The sequence below is a fragment of the Lepidochelys olivacea genome (assembly GCF_965140295.1).
Source record: "Lepidochelys olivacea isolate rLepOli2 genome assembly, chromosome: 2".
Classification (NCBI taxonomy): domain Eukaryota; kingdom Metazoa; phylum Chordata; order Testudines; family Cheloniidae; genus Lepidochelys; species Lepidochelys olivacea.
The window spans coordinates 194174489-194194432 of NC_140412.1; the positions used below are offsets into that span (position 1 = coordinate 194174489).

At 42.2% G+C, this 19944-nt stretch overlaps 1 protein-coding gene across 4 annotated transcripts in view; it reads left to right on the forward strand.

Annotated features, from left to right (window-relative positions):
- SNRK (SNF related kinase) overlaps positions 1–19944 on the forward strand; it is a 73887-nt gene that overhangs the window by 12957 nt on the left and 40986 nt on the right. Inside the window, exon 1 of one of the 4 annotated variants that reach the window (XM_084620088.1) lies at positions 11196–11285. The exons of the other annotated variants lie outside the window; for them this stretch is intronic. The gene's annotated coding sequence lies outside the window, so the exon portion shown is untranslated. Of the gene's footprint in view, positions 1–11195; positions 11286–19944 lie in introns of those variants that run through there. 4 annotated transcript variants of the gene reach the window in all.

The following is a 19944-nucleotide window of genomic DNA, read 5'->3' on the forward strand; positions in this document are numbered from 1 at the left end:
CTTGGGCTTAACGTTCCATCGGTACTCATGCCCGCTGCTGCAGTGGTACCAACCTTGTCTTCAGCACCACCTGCTGCTGGGTTACAACCTATTACTGCTGCCTCAGCAGCCCCACCTTTAGAGATGGAATTTTCGTATTCTTCATCTGACTCACAAAAAAATGAGGCAAGTTCTCCAACTGTTCCCCTAGGACTCCTTTTCCAAGTTCTGTGGATCAGAAAGAGTCTAGAGTCTCCTATATTTAGATCTGTAGGAATTATGAGGGTAGCTTTATGCCCTTGTACCCTTCCCTTTTGGCCCATACTCCTTTTCCCTGTACTGTTCCTGCATGGCCATACTGGAACCTTGGGGTCCATATTGGTTTATCTCTTATGCACCATCTCAGAGCAAGAGCTACGTAGAGGCAGAGAACATTGTAACCTCAGACATCCCGTGATGACTCTCTGCCTGCAGAGGAAGAACAGCCCCAAGACAAGATTAGGACATGCAGGCACCAGTGGCTATCTCCTCTTCCTTTCCAAATGTGTCAGTAATCCTTTCATCTGGATGTCTATAAAGGCTTCCAGTATTTGGTGAGAAGGGTAACTGAATCACTCCATATTTCATTTGAAGAGGTGCAGGAGGCCCCTCATAAGTTTTTGAACATTTTGCACACTTCTTGCCATTAACAAAGCCGTATTGGAATCTCCTAAAAATATCTGGCAGACACCAGCAACTGTTGTCCCAAATTCAGAAAAGCAGGTCAGAGATAGTATGTACTGTTGGTAAGAACAGAATATTTTTTCACATCTGCTACCAGGGTTTTTAGTTGCTGCTGCTGTGAATTGAAAGCATAGGCTGCATAAACCTAAAGTGACTCTATCTGAAATGGAAATGAATCTAGTTCAATTTTAAGAGTTACCTGGGCAAGTCTGAGAGGTAGAATTTCAAACTATCAGGCTCTTCTTGCCCTCTGATGTTAATTACAATAAGTTTAGTCTGCAGAGACAAACTGTCACAGAAAGAAGACTTCAGGTCCCTGATTGCTATGGGGCGGTTAGATGCAAGAACATCTCTGCAGGCAGCACTGAATGCTGTGGGTACCACTAGTTGGTTCATGGCATCACCTATAGTGACAAGACACTTTTCTTGGACTCTAGAGTTCTGGGTTCTCAAGAGAAGTACAATATACAGTGGAGGATGTTCTGTTCATGGGCTCCAGTTTGTTCAGCAGAAAGACGGATGATGCCCTTCACATCTCGAAGGATTCCTGTGCCATACTTTGTTCTTTAGGAATCTGCATGCTGCAGTGAAGAGGAAAGAGTAGATCCCATTCTTACTCTAGTCAAAAAACAGCACCAAGCACTGTCCAAGGTCCTCAGAACTTCCTTGAAAGTGTCAGTGACTTCAGAAGAGAAAATCTTTTAGATTCTACTTCTGCCTCCCAGCTGGCTTCAGCAAGTAAGCAATCCTTTTGATGGGCTTGTGGAGAGATGCAAATTAATCACTTTTTTGATTTTCCTTCTTTGCTTCCCTTTTGGAAACTACCTCTTTTTTGGGGGGGGGGGGGGGAGGTGTTATGAAACTTGGTAACAATGCAGGAGAAATGTTTCTATTATAATTCCTCATACCCAAACAGTGTGATCGAAGCCATTTATGGATTTGAGTGTGCCCAATACCTACATCTGCCAGAAAAAGTTTAGAATGGTCACCACAGCCTCTGTAATGCCAGCTCTAGATCCAGAAAATTATTTTGCGGCTCTCGCCCTCTATAGTGCCTGCTTTCATATTGCCATACATCTTGCACACAAGAAATACTTAAGATTCTTGGTAGGTCATAACCACTTCCAGTACGGAGTTCTACCTTTTGCCTCTTCGTAGCACTTAAGTGTTTAACAGAGTGTAGTGGTAGGAGCTGCACACAATGGGGTATGTCTATATTTGATCAAAAATCTGCAGCTGGCCCATGCCTGCTGACTCGGGCTTGTGGGGCTTGGGCAAAGGGGCTGTTTAATTGTGGTGTGAACATTCTGGCTTGGGCTGGAGCCTGGGCTCTAGGACCCTGTGAGGTGGGAGGGTCCCAGCACTCTGGCTGCAGCCTGAGACCAAACGTCTACAATGCAATTAAACAGCCCCTTAGCCTGAGCCCTGTGAGCCTGAGTCAGCTGGCACAAGCCAGCTGTTGGTGTCTAATTTCAGGGTAGACATAGGCTATTATCCCCTAGCTCCTTAAGGATATCCACAACTGTCTTATCAGAGGGAAGTCTCAGCATCATGTGCAGAACTCCATTCAGTGAATTCTTCAGCTCTTCATGTCCTTCAGCTGAAAAGTCCATTTTGACACTAATGCAACAGATTTTATAAGGATTGTTTTGACTCCAAGACAGCAAGAGCTCATTTACCCCAGGATAGGTTTTGAAACGGTGCGTGCACATCATGTAACCTCAGAAAAATTCTCAAACAAGAGAAGAATTTGTCTGAGCCTGCTGGGATCACATGGCGGCCTGCACTTTTGCCTCACAGCATGCCAGGCTAACCTGTATTCTACATGCAGGCCTTACAAAATCAGTTTACATTCTGAGCAGGCCCAACTTGGACATGCCTCAGACATTCAGTAAGATGTTTTCTCCTTATTGAGCTGTTGGATGGACCCTAGCAAGGAGTGCAAAGGAATTCCCTTCTCTCCACTCTTCCAGCCAAAACTGTAATGACAGATGCCTCACATCTGGGTTTGGGAGTGCGCCTAGAACACCAATCAAGCATGAGGCAGGTGGACTCATGAGGAGACTCATTCACACAACTATATTGGAACTCGGAGTTGTTTGCAAAGCGTACATACACTTCTTTCCTCTGATTCAAAGACTGTACATTCAGACCATGACAGACAGCATAACTGCTATGTTTTATATAAACAGGAAGGAAGAGCTGTGGTCATCTCCTGTGTGCCAAGAGGCAGTTCAGTTATGAAACTAGTGCCTTAGGGTATGTTTACACCATGAGATTAGGTCGAATTTATAAAAGTCATTTTTTTAGAAATTGTTTTATATAGTTGATTGTGTCCCCACACAAAATACTGTAAGTGCATTAACTCAGTGGAGTGCTTCCACAGTACCGAAGCTAGCGTCGACTTCTGGACCGTTGCACTGTGGGTAGCTATCCCACAGTTCCCGCAGTCTCCGCCGCCCATTGTAATTCTGGGTTGAGATCCCAATGCCTAATGGGGCAAAAAAATTGTCATGGGCGGTTCTGTGTACATGTCGTCAGACCCTCCATCCTTCCATGAAAGGAATGGCACACAATGGTTTCGCGCCTTTTTCCCTGAGTTATCTGTGCAGACGCCATACCACGGCAAGCATGGAGCCCGCTCAGCTAACTATCACCCTACATCTCCTGGGTGCTGGCAGACACGGTACTGCATTGCTGCACAGCAGCAGCTCATTGCCTTGTGGCAGCAGACAGTGCAATAGGCCTGATAACCATCGTCATCATGTCAGAGGTGTTCCTGGCCACCTTGGTAGGGTCGGTCAGGAGTGCCTGGGCAGACATGGGCTCAGGTACTAAAACAGGAGTAACTCGACCAGGTCATTCTCTTTAGTCCTGCTGGCAGTCCTATTGCACCGTCTTCTGCCGAGCATGCAGGAGATGAGGATGGCTAGCAGTCCTTCTGCACTGTGTGCTGCTAGCCAAAGATGTAAAAGCTAGATGGAGTGGATCAAAACAAGAAATACACCAGATTTGTTTTGTATGCATTTGCTCCCCCCTCCATCACTCCCTCCCTCTGTGAAATCAAGGGCTGACAATTGGTTCGGTGAGGTCTGTTGGGGCACCTTGAAAAGTTTAATGGAGATTCAGTCCTGCCTGAAATACCGGGGGGAGGGATAGCTCATTGGGTTGAGCATTGGCCTTCTAAACCCAGGGTTTTGAGTTCAATCCTTGAAGGGGCTATTCTGTGTGACAGTTGTTTTTGTTTCTCCTTGCTGTAAAGCTACCCCCTTTGTTGATTTTAATTCCCTGTAAGCCAACCCTGTAAGCCATGTTGTCAGTCGCCCCTCTCTCCATCAGAGCAACGGCAGACAATCATTCCGCGCTTTTTTTTCTGTAAGCATGGAGCCTGCTCAGATCACTTTGGCAATTTGGAGCACAGTAAACACCATGCGCATTGTCCAGCAGTGTATGCAGCACCAGAACCTGGCAAAGCGAAACCGGGCGAGTAGGCGACGTCAGCGCGGTGACGAGAGTGATGAGGACATGGACACAGACTTCTCTCAAAGAACGGGCCCTGGCAACGTGGGCATCATGATGCTAATGGGGCAGGTTCATGCTGTGGAATGCCGATTCTGGGCCCAGGAAACAAGCACAGACTGGTGGGACCACATAGTGTTGCAGGTCTGGGACGATTCCCAGTGGCTGCGAAACTTTTGCATGAGTAAGGGGACTTTCATGGAATTTTGTGACTTGCTTTCCCCTGCCCTGAGACGCAAAAATACCAAGATGAGCAGCCCTCACAGCTGAGAATCGAGTGGCAATAGCCCTGTGGAAGCTTGCAGTACCAGAAGGCTACCAGTCAGTTGGGAATCAATTTGGAGTGGGCAAATCTACTGTGGGGGCTGCTGTGATGCAAGTAGCCAACGCAATCAAAGATCTGCTGATATCAAGGGTTGTGACCCTGGGAAATGTGCAGGTCATAGTGGATGGCTTTGCTGCAATGGGATTCCCTAACTGTGGTGGGGCTATAGACTGAACCCATATCCCTATCTCTACATAAACCACAAGGGGTACTTTTCAATAGTGCTGCAAGCACTGGTGGGTCATAAGGGATGTTTCACCGACATCAGCGTGGGATGGCCAGGAAAGGTACATGACGCGCTCATCTTCAGGAACTCTGGTCTGTTTCAAAAGCTGCAGGAAGGGACTTTATTCCCAGACTAGAAAATAACCGTTGGGGATGTTGAAATGCCTATAGTTATCCTTGGGGACCCAGCCTACTCCTTAATGCCATGGCTCATGAAGCCATACACAGGCAGCCTGGACAGTAGTCAGGAGCTGTTCAACTACAAGCTGAGCAAGTGCAGAATGGTGGTAGAATGTGCATTTGGACATTTAAAAGCGCGCTGGTGCAGTTTACTGACTCGGTTAGACCTCAGCAAAACTGATATTCCCCTGCTATTACTGCTTGCTGTGTGCTCCACATTCTCTGTGAGAGTAAGGGGGAGACGTTTATGGCGGGGTGGGAGGTTAAGGCAAATCGCCTGGCCGCTGGTTAGGTGTAGCCAGACACCAGGGTGGTTAGAAGAACACAGGAGGGCACGGTGCGCATCAGAGAAGCTTTGAAAACCAGTTTCATGACTGGGCAGGCGACGGTGTGAAAGTTCTGTTTGTTTCTTCTTGATGAAACCCCCACCCTCCTTGGTTCACTCTACTTCCCTGTAAGGTAACCACCCTCTCCTCCTCCCTTTGGTCACCGCTTTCAGAGGCAATAAAGTCATTGTTGCTTCAGAATCATGCATTCTTTATTAATTCATCACACAAATAGGGGGATAACTGCCAAGGGAGCCCGGGAGAGGTGGTTGAGGACGGAAGCACCGGCAGGGGTGGTGGAGGAGGGAAGGACAAGGCCACACAGCACTTGAAGAGTTTAAAACTTACTGAATGCCAGCCTTCTGTTGCTTGGGCAATCCTCTGGGGTGGAGTGGCTGGGTAGCCAGAGGCCCCCCCCCCCCCCCGCCACCAAGTTCTTGGGCGTCTGGGTGAGGAGGCTATGGAACTTGGGGAGGAAGGTGGTTGGTTACTCAGGGGCTGTAGCTGCAATCTGTGCTCCTCCTGCCTTTCCTGCAGCTCAATCGTATGCTGGACCATATTAGTTTGAACCTCCAGCAGCCTCCGCGTTGAATCCTGCCTCCTCTCATCATGCTGCCGCCACCTTTCAGCTTCAGCCCTCTCTTCAGCCTGCCACCTCTCTTCCTGGTCACTTTGTGCTTTCCTGCCCTCTGACATTGTCTTCCTCCGCACATTCATCTGTGCTCTGTCAGTGTGGGAGGACAGCATGAGCTCAGAGAACATTTCATTGCAAGTGCGTTCTTTTTTGCCTTCTAATCTTTGCTAGCCTCTGGGAAGGAGAAGATCCTGTGATCCTTGAAACACATGCAGCTGGTGGAGGAAAAAAAAGGGACAGTGGTATTTAAAAACACATTTTATAGAACAATGGGTACATTCTTTCACGGTAAACCTTGCTGTTAACACTACATACATAGCACATGTGCTTTTGTTGCAAGGTCGCATTTTGCTTCCCCCCACCGTGTGGCTAACCCCCCCCCCCCGCCTCCCCATGGCTAACAGTGGGGAACATTTCTGTTCAGCCACAGGCAAACAGCCCAGCAGGAATGGCCACCTCTGAATGTCCCCTTAAGAAAAGCACCCTAGTTCAACCAGGTGACCATGAATGATATCATGGTCATTGGATTCGTACTAATGTATCATAGTTTCCGTGGTGTCCTCTGTGGCGTGGCGGGGAGGGACTCGCTTCCAGCTGTAGGTCGTCCTGTTGGTGGAAATTTTTGATAATGCAATGTCTTTGGAAATGGGTTGAGTTGGGTATCATTCAGCCCCTTTTCCAGTGATCACGGTGGTACCAAAGATGACAAACCTAGAATAGTTACGTAGATATATATTGGAGAAAACGTTTACAAATCGAATTTTTTAAAAATTCTACTTAAACACAGATATACATTGCTTACATTAAAAGGACATTGATCTTGCCTAATCCTAGGGAAGTTGTCCTTGACATGTAGGACTGAAAACATTTATTCATCAGTGACATCTGTCTGGGGCACCACTGCTAAACATGTTGTGTCACTAATCCTTGTTCAAGCCGCACTCGCACATCTCCATACAAAACAGGGTGCCAGCCAAACATTTTGCAAGATAGTGAGCATCTGGTCTTTGCACATGAGTGTTTGATTTGCTGAAAGATTGATTCAGGAGTGCATAGTATTTCACATATAGCTGGTGTGATTAGTCCATCCTCCAAGACCCATCCATGTGTGATAGCAGAAGGTAGTTTTGGATGCGCTCAATCATCCTGGAGCCATTCTGTTGCTTGATAAATTTCTCTCTTATTAGCAGGTATAAACGCATCCTTGTCCTTGTTGATTTTTCTCCTTTTGTCTGCTTCTTGGAAAACATCCGCCAACTCTGCCAGTGTCGTAATGTTGGTTTTTAAACGGTAAACTTGGTATATGAATGCCTCCAGTGCATTTTTGGCCTCATCAGTGACTGTCTCAGCCGTTCCAAGCAGCCTCAGAGTGAGGCAGAGTCAAATGCCTTTCAGTAAGATAAATTTGGTCTTTCCAGGCAACTTTCCAGTAGTGTCACATGCTGAAAGATGTGGAAACCTGGCAGTACGGTGGCTTTTAACAGTTTGAGTGATAGGAACACATCTCTGAGGGATATACAGAAATTCTGTTCCTCAGCAGCAGGCACAAAAACAGAATCTTGCAGAAGTCTTGGGTAGCATCTCAGAGAGAGCACTAGAACATCTGTCTTGTGCAAAAAGTCTGGAGTTTAGTTGCACTATTCTCTGTGGCATTGATAGCATGAGCCTCCTTATGGGAACTATGAGGAAACTCCACTGACCATTGCGAGGCAGAAGCTTCGTTATGCCATGTGAAGATGAAATTCTTTGTATGTTGGAGCATTTTTCCTGCTAGTTAACGCCTCCTTTGTGGATATATAAAACAGTAGCTTCTTCATTGTGAGATTGGAGAAGTTTGTGGAGTCAGGTTTCAGAGTAGCAGCAAAGAAAAGGAGTACTTGTGGCACCTTAGAGACTAACACGCATTTTACTTTCCATGCAATGTTCTTGCTAAGAGTGACTGCTTCATACAGTTTCTCACCTGTCTCACATGTTGGGTTTCTGGGTTACAGCAGAAAGGTAGGGTTCTTCTTGAAATGCACGCCATAGGACCTACTATAAGGTGCGTCTCACCACAGTTGGCACTTGTCCTAGCACTTTCAACTCTTTCCTGATGCTTGATGTACTTTCTCTCCAACCTTGCCAATGCAGTTTATGGGTGTACTTGTTATATTGTGTAAGGTGCCACCAAGTATTGTGTTTAACCAAGTCCTCCATGATGGTATTCTTCAAGGATTCAGCAACTAGTTGGTACTGCTCATCTCCCCACTGATGCCTAAAAATGATCAAGACCAAAAAAACCAAGGATTTTGTAATAAATTACTTGGTAATCATAATTAATTGTTACGTAATGTATGATATGTAACTTGTGTGTGCCATTTACAGATGGATTCCAGTAATTTCTACCTGGATACTGATGTCTTAATCACTCATTACAATTCTTTTTACGTCATAAAGCTGATAATCAATATCGCTGAACTGCATCTGCTTTGTTGATGATGGCAAATCCACTTGAAGCACACATTCCATTTATAGTAATCTGTAACATTAAAAAGTTCATGGATCACGTTCTGAGCATTAATTGATAACACAGTACTGTCAATCAACAACCACAATTTAATTTTGTGAAAGCTGCATATTTGACATGCCTGTGTAAAAGTATAATTAAAAGTTGATATGTAAACATTTTCTCAAATATATATCTACAAAATTGTTCTAGGTTTGTCTTGTTTGGTACCATTGTGGGAGAATGGGCTTTCGAATGATATCCAACTTGACCCATTTCCAATGACATTGTAATATCAACATTTTCACCAACTGGAGGACCTAGGGATGAGGGGGGCAAGTCCACCTGCCCACCATGTTGCAGAGGGTGATGCCATTGAAATTATAAATATTTACGAATCAAATGACCCCTCCCTTACCTTTATATCATTAACTTGCCCACAAAATTACACATGCTCCCAGACAAATGATCTAATGGGAAGTGGGAACCAGCAGTTTAAGGATGAGATGCTGACTTGACCTTTAAAAGTAGCAGAGCAGACACAATTAACTAAAGAAAAATAAAATAACAATGAGAGAGCACTAATGTCTAAGAATTAAACTCTGGAGATGGCTAGTTTCTCTTACCTGCTGGAGATGGCAATAATTGGAGATTGCCAGGGTGTCAAATGATAATTATAGTTATTGCCTTTGAAGTTCTAGTTTTTTTTGTTTCCTCCTACTGGAAGGGGGAGGGATCATGCTAGCTATCTGGGCTAACATATTAAGAAGAGTGAGAGAACTCTTACTTCACTTCTGATATTACTCCTGAGGGAATTCTGCGCCTAAAAATTATGCACACAATATTGCTAAATTCTGCAAATGTTTGTCAATAAATGTGGCTCCAGCATGGCAATGGGGAGCACAGGCACTGGTGGGATCCAGGTGTGGGCTGAGAGGTTTCTGTGTGGGGCAGTCTGGATATGGGCGGCTCAGTGGGAGATCTGGATACACAGAGGCTCATTGGGGGGTTCTGGGTGCAGGGGATCTAGGTGAAGGTGGTTTGGGCTCGGGGGACGGTCTGGGTGTGAGGAGATGGGGCTCGGTGCAGGAGCGTGAGTGAGGGGGTCTAGGTGCTTGGGGAGTGGAGCTTGATGGGATGGGGGTCCAGGTGCAGCTGGCTGGGGATCAGTGGGGTGGGGTCTGGGGGTGTGTGAGTGGTGGAGCTTGTCAAGGTTTGATGGGCCTGCATAACGGGGGAGCCCCAGCTGCTGTCGAGGGGATGCCGCATGCCAGGCTCCGGCTCTCCACCCCCCCCCCCCCCGTGATTCCCCTGTCCCCTTTTTTCTCCATCCCCCTTGCTTCTCCCCTCCCTGCCCTATTTCACCTCTTCTTCCCCCACTGCCTCTCCCCCCCCACCCCCTCACCTTCCCTTCTCTTCCCTCATTTTCTCCACCCATGTCTTACCCAGCCCCACCGCAGGCACTCACTGTTGCACAGAATAGAAAACAGGAAGGCTCCCAGCACACAGAAGGGGCACATGACTGGCACTAGGACCCAAGAGGCAGCGTTCAGCTGCAGAGTCAGTGGAGCCCAGACACAGCCTCCTTCAGGTGGGCAGCTCAGCAGCATGTAACCCCATGTGCCCCCCCCATGCCTTGCCTTGTTTGAAAGGGGGAAGTCCCCCCAAAAAACTGTGCCCATGATCGCCCCCTGCACCTGTGCAGATTCCCTTTGCTTCCCTGCCATTTTCTGCAGGGAAAAGAAGGAAATCTGCAGGGGCAGGGGGTGTTCTGCAGGTGCACAGTCACGCAGAATTCCCCCAGGAGTAGATACTAAATGTGCTGAACTTGCTTGGCCTTTTTGGGAGATAAGTAACTTCTACAGCTGTATAACAGCATGGAAGAGCAGATCCACTATAGTTCACTGGGGTCAGATATAGGCTATCCATGTCCACCAGACAAGGCATGAACACTGGCTGCTCATTTTTTTTTTTTTTTTTTTTGACATGTTATTCTGAAATTGAGAACATCTGAAAAAGGAGGTTTGGTATATTTTGGGTGTTTTGAAACATATTTAATCATAGTTAAATACCTCCTGTCCTTACATGCCTGATACGTTACTTTACTTTTTTCATAGTACACTGTAGAACTCCATACATAACCAAGCATAATCAAAGTTACCTTTTTCAGGGGTGAATTTGTGATGTTTGTAAGCAACAAGTTGAAGGCTGCTTCATTGCTAGCTTTCAAAAGTATTTTGATTTTTTTCTGATAAGTAAAACTTGAATATTATCCTAGGTAAAGGGGCAATTGCTGTAGTGTGGTGGGGACATTTCTGAAGAGTAATGTTATAGGTCTTAGGACTGATTTTATTGATTATTTAGCATATCCGTATTCAGACTTCAAGGTAGTGTAGTTATTGATTTCCATCCTAGAGCTGGGACCCAGTTATTCAAGTTACAAATCCTGTTTGCAGTTTTGGTAGTTACACCTAAGAGTTGATGACCAATTAAGTCCTTTCTTGCATAAGTCACCTCTTTAATTATCTGAATTTCTTGAAATACAGGTTTCAAGTAAGTGGTCAGAGTAGCCTGTGACAATAGAGGAAAAACTTATCTGTTGTGTAAAGTCCATTGCAGGACAGTTGATTTGAATCTAGTGTTTTTTTTTTTTTTTTTCCTTATACGGAATGGAGAGAACAGAAGCCAGACTGCAGATGATTGAGGAGGTAGTTATAAGAAGAGAAAACTGAGGCCCTGGTAATACAGCTTGTTCAAGTTTTGGAGATAAAGTGGAGGAAAGAAATGGCATGAGAGACATGAGGAGCACTTAGAAATGACAACATGCTTAAATTCAGAGAGAAAGGAAACAGTTGTAAAGAGACAATGGAGAAGAGTAAAGGGGAGAAGGTAAGGGATGAAGGACAAAGTTGGGGGTGCAAGTGTGACATCAACATGAGAAGTTTGGGGTGCTTGACAATCTGAATAGGATAAAGCCCTAAGAGAATAGAATCAAAAGATGGGTGCATGGTGCTATTTTTACATGGCCACTTTTCTGACCATATTGGTAGTTTCTAGATGCTACATTGCTTTCATGTTTCATTACCATCAGTGTTCTTTTGTAGGCCCTATTGCATTTTTACAGTGCACTGGAAGAGAAGTGGTGACCAGCATTGAAGAAACAATTTTCAATGGTGGTTCAATGTGGTTCATAATGACTGGCTTAAAGTTCACTTAACAGGAGAAAGTGACTCAGGGTTATTGGAATATATTTTGGACTAGATCAGTATCATGGAATAAGTAGGGGATTAGATTGGGTTTAAATTTCTGGGCATTGCCCTTTTAGAAACAGATATTGTAAAATCAGTATGTTTACGTTCTTGGCTCAAAACTTTATGCAGGAGGGCAGCTTAGGCTCTCTGTAAGGTAGTCCATGAGCTACCTGTATCTCCAACTTGATTGTCAGAGAAGAAAATATGTTCTAGTGTTGTTTTGCAAGAGACTTTTTTTTCTCATCTAAGAAGTACAATATGGAAATTTTAAAATACAGGGTTTTATTTTAATTCTTATATTGGTGGTCTGATCCAACCTGCACTTAAAAATGTTAGGTGCATTGAATGACCACCTGCAGATGAAAATAGACTCTCACCTTATATCTTGTAAATGCCACTGTACCACTTAAGTCCTATACTTGTACATGGTAGAGAAGTGCCTATATAATTAGCTATGCACGCTAGTCCTAAAGGGCAGTATGATATGCAACTGATTGAGCTGACCCAGAGCAGGTACCCAACACAATAATGAGCAGGACATGCAGAAGATGTGGCCAGAAGAAAACTAAGTCCACAGAAAAACTTGAGCGGGAAACTAGTTCTCATTTTTTAGCCTCAGGTTAATATGCCAGCCAGTCTGTGACCAAGGAGTTTTAAATGCAAGTCAACAAATAGTTTGGCAGAAAATAAGTAATTATATTTAAATTGTCTGGACAATAGGATTTTTCCTAACCTTGCAGAAGGATTACTAATTTTGAATTAAAAACTGTTCATGTCCCAGTTTTCATCATTTTTAACAAAGATTTTATAGTGAATTACAATGAAGAGTGCTGTCATCAATCTTCCGTGTATGGCAAATGAGTCTAGGTTGCCTGAGAGGAAATGTAGATTTTACCCTACTGATTTCTGGATTGCATAGTCCACTATTTTGCCTCTGTCACTGGCCATTTACTTGTGCTTCAAAGGAAGGTGTAAACCCCCAAAATACAACTGGCTAATTGTGCAATGCTGTAGTGTGTGTAAGAGAGAGAGAGAGAAAATGGGGAGAACTTTCTTGACCTTTGCAGGTGATAAACTTTCATGAGACCAGCATCCTGTGTATGGCGACCATAGAATTTACCACAGAATTGGTAAAGATTATTTTTATAAAAAACAAAAACTTGTAGCCTTTATAGGTGTAAAGAGAACATCCAAATGTGAACTGAATGTAAACTAAAGCAGTGTTTTCTTCCTGAGTCTGCACATAGCCTGAAACAATAGCAGAGAAGTGTGAACTGCTCCCATGCAATGGCAATCAATACCTAATTATTTCACTGTTAATCAGTGTAGCAGAAAGTTCAAATGTTGGATACAGTGGTGACTAAGGGCAGTGGAGTACTAATAGTTCAGCCCCCTCCTTGGATTTCAGGTCACCTCTGCCCCTGTCCATGATGGGGTTGCAAGAGGAACTGCACTCCACTACCCCATTGCCAAAAACCTAAACTGTTTCCTTGGTGCTGAAAATCCAAACCTCATTTCTTGCCTTCCTGGATGTCAGAAGTTCAAACTGTTGCCTACTTAGCTGCCAAAATTTTCAATTCCATCCACTCCTTCAATTTATACAGTGTGACTGAGTTCTCATTTCAGAATCTACAGTAAAACTGGGGTGCAGTATAAATGAATGTAAAGTTAATAAAATAGAATAGAAAATGAAGTGGGGATAATATTTGTCTTCATACTTCATTCAGTATAAATCCTTCCTCTTTGAATTTACCTGAAGTTGCTGTCAAATTTAGCAGTAATTTATGTATACTTAGATGCAGAATATATAAGGACTTGACTATAAGCAACGCTGGGACTAATTAGTAAATAAAAAAAAATATATATATATATATACTTGGTGCAGTTTCCCACCGCCATGAACAAAGTGTTTTTCTTGAGAGTAGAAAGAGGTTGTCCTTGTATGTAAAATAAGCTGTGCATTACGTAAAATGTTTATTATATATTTAATAGTGCAAAAGTAATTTTGGGCTTGCATAAGTAAACTGAATCAACTAGTCTAGTAGAGAATAATCTCCAGATCACTACTTTATAATAACTTAACAATTGAAACACTCAGTTTAAGGAATAGCTTTTCTTTTTCTTTTCTTTTTTTTTTAAAGCACATACGCTGATCCCTAGTGATAGCAACATCTTTTCAAGTAAAGGTTGTTAAGGTATCGATTCTGTGAATCCAATAACGTTCCCTTTGGTGTCTGAGGTTGCAAATAGCTAGAAGAATAGTAAACACTGGTCACACCTTCTGTACGGTTACATCAGGATTTTTACTTGCTCATAACTTTCTGAAAAGTTCTCTTGGGCGAAAACTTTTCATGTTTTTCATGTTTGCAAAATCTGTGCAGCTGTTGAGTCATGGAAAGGTGACCATGGAAAGTTCTTTGCTGATGTATATGAAGTTTAAGACCGTTTCTCTCACAATGCAAATGCTAAACTTTAGTTAAAAAAATTCAAGCTTTCCTTTGAGTGATTGCACGTGTCTGTTCGACTTCAGGCATGTTTACACCCAGTGCATTGAAGCCGGAGATTTTTCCCACAGTGGTACCTGTTGCGGCGGCCCATGTGCTCACCGCAAGCTCATCCTGTTAGCTGGTGGTATAAAGGGGTTGGAACCACCCGGATACTCCCTCAGTTCCTTCTCACTGCTTGTGGTTGGTAGCTGAAGCACATATGCTTCCTTGCACAAATCTTCCTGTTTTTCTCTGAGTGAAATCCATAAAACTTTATAAATAGTTAAATTAGTTGTTTAGTGTTTGTTTGGATAATGGCACTTGTTACTTTTATTTTTGTTTGATTTTGGACTTGCACTTAGGCATGCCTCAGTACTGGGCATTAACACTAATCCCCTAGGCTTTAAACAAGCCAATGCCAGTCATGACCCTTACTCTTGTTGTCTAAAGTGTTTGGGTGAGGGCTACATGCTATTTCCGAGTATCAAGAGATGATGCCAGATTTGGGTGAGTTGTGTTGCATTCCTTGTTCAGGTAGACTCTGAAACCCTCCTTGCCAGTCACCTGAAGTGGATTGGACACATGCAATCACTTGAAGAAAAAATTGTTGTTAACCTGCTCTGTAACTATTGTTCTTCAAGATGTGTTGCACATGTCCATTCCATGACCCTCCCTCCCTCCACTCCATATTGGAGTCTAACTTATTGGTCTCTGGTAAGATAGGAGGAGCATGGAGAAGGTGCATGTGCCACCCCAGTGGACACTGCTGTGGGGAAAAAGATCTCTGGCTTCAGAGCAGTGGGCATGCACACACCTGAAGTGGAATGGACCGTCCAGCATATCTCTAAGGGCAACAGTTACTGAACAGGTCAGTAACCATTTTTAGGTAGATTTTACTGATGGCTAAGTTTGGGGTTTTTTTAACAAAGTTAAAAATATGTCATTGCTAAGCACTGCATGTACTGTAGTAACTTGTAGTGACCATGGGAACTATGATACTCATGTGCATTGTTGCTACAGTATATCTGAAAACAAATTTGGCTTTATAACTGTTGTTCTGTAAAGTTTTCAACATAGAAACTTGTCATATCTTTCAATTCTCTCATCTGAAACTCAGATGGCTAGCTCTCTGCACTCTCTGAAAGGATTGTCTTTCTGTTATGTCTTTATGGTTCCTAGCCTAATGGAATACTGGCCTCTAGGTGCTACTGCATTACAAATAAATAATAGAAACATTTTTGTAAACATCACCGCAAATGGCACATGATGGCATATATGTGATAGTTTTACTTTGTGTAATATATCACATATATGCCATAATGTGCCAGCAATGCCCCTCTGCCATGTACATTGGTCAAACCGGACAGTCTCTATGTAAAAGAATAAATGGACACAAATCAGATGTCAAGAATTATAACATTCAAAAACCAGTCGGAGAACACTTCAATCTCTTTGGTCACTCGATTACAGACCTAAAAGTGGCAATTCTTCAACAAAAAAACTTCAAAAATAGACTCCAAGGAGAGACTGCTGAATTGGAATTAATTTGCAAACTGGATACAATTAACTTAGGCTTGAATAAAGACTGGGAGCGGATGGGTCATTACACAAAGTAAAACTATTTACCCATGTTTATTACCCCCCCCATCCCCCACATCCCCCATTCTTCTGACGTTCTTGTCAACTGCTGGAAATGGCCCATCTTGATTATCACTACAAAAGGTTCTCCCCTCCCCTCCCCCCCCCACTGGTAATAGCTCACCTTAAGTGATCACTCTCGTTACAGTGTGTATGGTAACACCCATTGTTTCATGTTCTCTATGTATATAAATCTCCCCACTGTATTTTCCACTGAATGCATCCGATGAAGTGAGCTGTAGCTCACGAAAGCTTATGCTCAAATAAATGTTAGTCTCTAAGGTGCCACAAGTATTCGTGTTCTTTTTGTATTTTAACAGTACCTCTTGTGTGTCCGTTATATGCCCCATAGTCTGAATAACGGGTACTGTTGATAGTCCCTTGTAAATTAGTAATGGATACATCTTGACATGGCAGTTATTCTTCTAGTTATAGAGACCTTTTATTAAAATTCAATTTTAAAATATGTACTCATGGAATATTTGTAAACTGTGCTGTGTTGAATACTAAACATCCAGCATTTTGGATTTTAATGTACTCAAAATGACATTAAAACGACACCTTGCTAAAATAAAAGCTATCATGGATGATATTCTTTGCTGGGAAAATTAGACAGTTAAATGTCTTTAAAATCCAGTCTGATTTTTTTTTCTCTCTAAAAGCTCCTTTATTGCTATACATTTGGAGGCTTACTTTTTGAGAGGCTGACTAATCAGTGTAAGGTAAATTTCAGCGCTTGACTAAAACTGATGGGAAGGAATAGTAACAAATGATCAGATGAAAAATAAGAATATAATTTGAATATTTTGCATTTTTGTTATGTTTGAAAAAGTGGCTGTTATGCGCTTTTTAAACATTCTTTGAAATAATTTACATGTACTATGTTTAAAAAAAGAAAAATCATGTCCAGTATTGGTATAGAATTTTTTTTTTTTTTTACAGTCAAGGTTTAGCCAGTTTCAGTACATATACAAGTAATGGAATTGTTGGTCTGAGTGAAGGGGGAACCTAAATTTCACCTTAATACAGAAATCTCTCCTCTTTCATGCTGCCTTATCTGAACCTTCTTTATTGATCTAACAATGCTCTTTATACAGTCTTGAACAGCTTGAGCCATTAAGGTAACAGATAATAGTGTCTTAGATGTATATAGTATCTTTTACTCAACTTAAATCACTAAAAAATGTACATAGAGATCAGTCCATGCACCATTAAGTTCAACCATCATCTCCAGGGGAAGTGAAGAATAACTTATTCAAGTGAAATGCCAGAGGAGACTTTTCAGAGCTGTGTTTAATTACCAAAGTTAAATTTAGCCAGTACACCAAGGCAGTCCGTTCCTCTTGCTTATCTTGTACTAAAAAGGAGTTCTTCCAAGAGTACAATACATCCTCTTGCTATTGTGGGGCAGTGGTTCCTTACTGAGAATACCAGATGAAGTTGTCTCTTGCAAACATACGTTATTATTATTTATGTAAGACTGCATGTGTAGGTCTGATAGTAGTGTTATAGTTGCTTATAATTCGAATACCCATATGCTAAATTTTTAGAAAAGAGTACTTTTCATATTTGTCACAAAGTCAAACAAATTTTCAAGATGCCTTATGATTGCTATGAACAAGCTTATCTGTATCTTTCAAATAAATAACATCTGCTATATATGTTTATTTCTTAAGAAAAAAAGCAAAAATGAAATGTTTGCTCAAAGCTTTTCATGTAACATGACATCTTTTGTTATGTCAGATCAATATATCTGGGGATCTATACTTTTCCAAGGAAAAACTGCTCCCACATATAGTTGAAAAATTAATATTAATAGAAAAATTAATTTGTGTACTGGAATAATAAGAGTAGTTGGAAAGTCATACATGGTGAAAATTTGTACTTTTTCAAATTATTTAATTATTAATAAACTCAGCATTATGTGCCTGGGCAATAGAAATCTATGAAAACAGTTTTCAGAGTAGCAGCCGTGTTAGTCTGTATCCGCAAAAAGAAAAGGAGGATTTGTATCACCTTAGAGAAAATGAGCTGTAGCTCACGGAAGCTTATGCTCAAATAAATTTGTTAGTCTCAAAGGTGCCACAAGTCCTCCTTTTCTTTTTATGAAAACAGTGTAGCTTGAACTGCAGAACTACATCATGAATAGAAACAAACAAATAACCCCACCTTAGTCTTGCAATGCAAACAGTTTGGGAATTAAATGAGGTTTAAAAAAAAAAGGCAGGCAAGTCCCTTGAGTAAGTCCTTTTTGTTGATAGTCTTCTGTAAACATGCCTCTTACGGAATGTGAGCTATAGATGTCATTGGATTATGAGTCAAAAGTGCCTGAGTAAAAACATGAACTATATTTCCATTTGTCTTTAAGCTAATAGTTTGATATAGGCTCTTTGATGGCTATTTTAATGTTGTTTTTTACCAAAGACAAGTAATGTTTGTCAGTTTGTACTGAAAGCAGGAGCTGCGTATAAACATGGAACTGATCACCTGGATTTTCAGTCATGTGCTTCAATAAGTAAAATATTTTGCTAGGTTACAGAGAAGCTAATCACCAAAAATATTAATCTGGTGAGCTTCAGTGCTTTTTTTCAAAGGAACTGTATCTGAGTTCTCTTGGCTACTAATCCAACTATTAGTGATTAATAGTAGCTTTTTAAAAAAGGAGAAAACCCTGCAACCTTTTGAAAGTGTGTGTTAGAGTGAAGAACATCCCTAACTCTTTCCATCTGCTGGAAAAAAAAATTAAACCCCTGCCTTTTTACAGGGACTAAAATAAACAGCTGAGTTAAACATGAGACTGTCTCTGAATTATATTGACGTTTTGGTGTGTGCGTGTCTGAAGCATTTTTAAACGAAGAAAATTCCAGCCATCTAAAGATTTGTGTATTTGTAAAAATAGCAGTATTAGAAGTTGTTCAAATGGTGATGTTAAACAAGACATTTGAACTAATATGGTCTTCTTCCCAAAGTTCATAAGTCAGCACATGTGAAGTCTGAGTAGTCACAGATCCTATCTCTGTGTGTGTACGTTATAGTAGAAGAGGCATTTCCAATACATACAATGGTTGTTATTACTGTTACTGTTAACAAAAGGGTTACAGTATGTTGTCCTGATGTTCAAAAAGCCTAACAGATACTTCCTGCCAGGAATACAACTTTTTTTTAAAGGAATGTGTTTTGAACAACTTTGAACACAGCATGATGCAAATGTGCTTTCATTTTACTCTGAAGAATAAAGTTGCTTACAAAAAGCATACACCAAGCAGTATTTGTATATTTCAGTTCTCAGAATTAATCAGCATTTGTCCACATATTAGATTTTCTGTATTTTTTTAAAAATATTCTCTTCAGTTAGAAAGTTCTCAGTTTCTACTGATTGGTATGCCAGAGTCTAATCCTGCCCCTTCAAAGAAAAAAACTCATGAAATTTTGGCTGACCAGACACCTTAAGAGCAGTTCAGTGTGTACCAAAATCTGTCCTTTCTTTTCATTCTTTTGCAACCCTCGGTGTGAAAAATATTTGTCTGTTTACCCTTCCTAGGGTATGTCTACGCTACGAAATTAGGTCTAATTTATAGAAGTCAGTTTTTTAGAAATTGCTTTTATATAGTTGATTGTGTGTGTCCCCACACAAAATGCTGTAAGTGCATTAACTCGGCAGAGTGCTTCCACGGTACCGAAGCTAGTGTCGATTTCCGGAGCATTGCACTGTGGGTAGCTATCCCACAGTTCCTGCAGTCTCCGCCAGTTGGAATTCTGGGTTGAGATCCCAATGCCTAATGGGGCAAAAAATTGTCGCAGGTGGTACATGTCTGGGTACATGTCGTCAGGCCCTCCCTCCCTCCATGAAAGCAACGGCAGACAATGGTTTTGCGCCTTTTTTCCTGAGTTACCTGTGCAGACTCCATACCACGGCAAGCATGGAGCCCACTCAGCTCACTGTCACGGTACATCTCCTGGGTGCTGGCAGACGCAATACTGCATTGCTACACAGCAGCAGCCCATTGCCTTGTGGCAGCAGACGGTGCAGTAGGCCTGATAGCCATTGTCGTCTTGTCCGGGGTGCTTCTAGCCACCTTGGTAAGGTTGGTCAGGAGTGCCTGGGAAGACATGGGCTCAGGGACTAAAATAGGAGTGATTCGACCAGGTCATTCTCTTTAGTCCTGCTGGCAG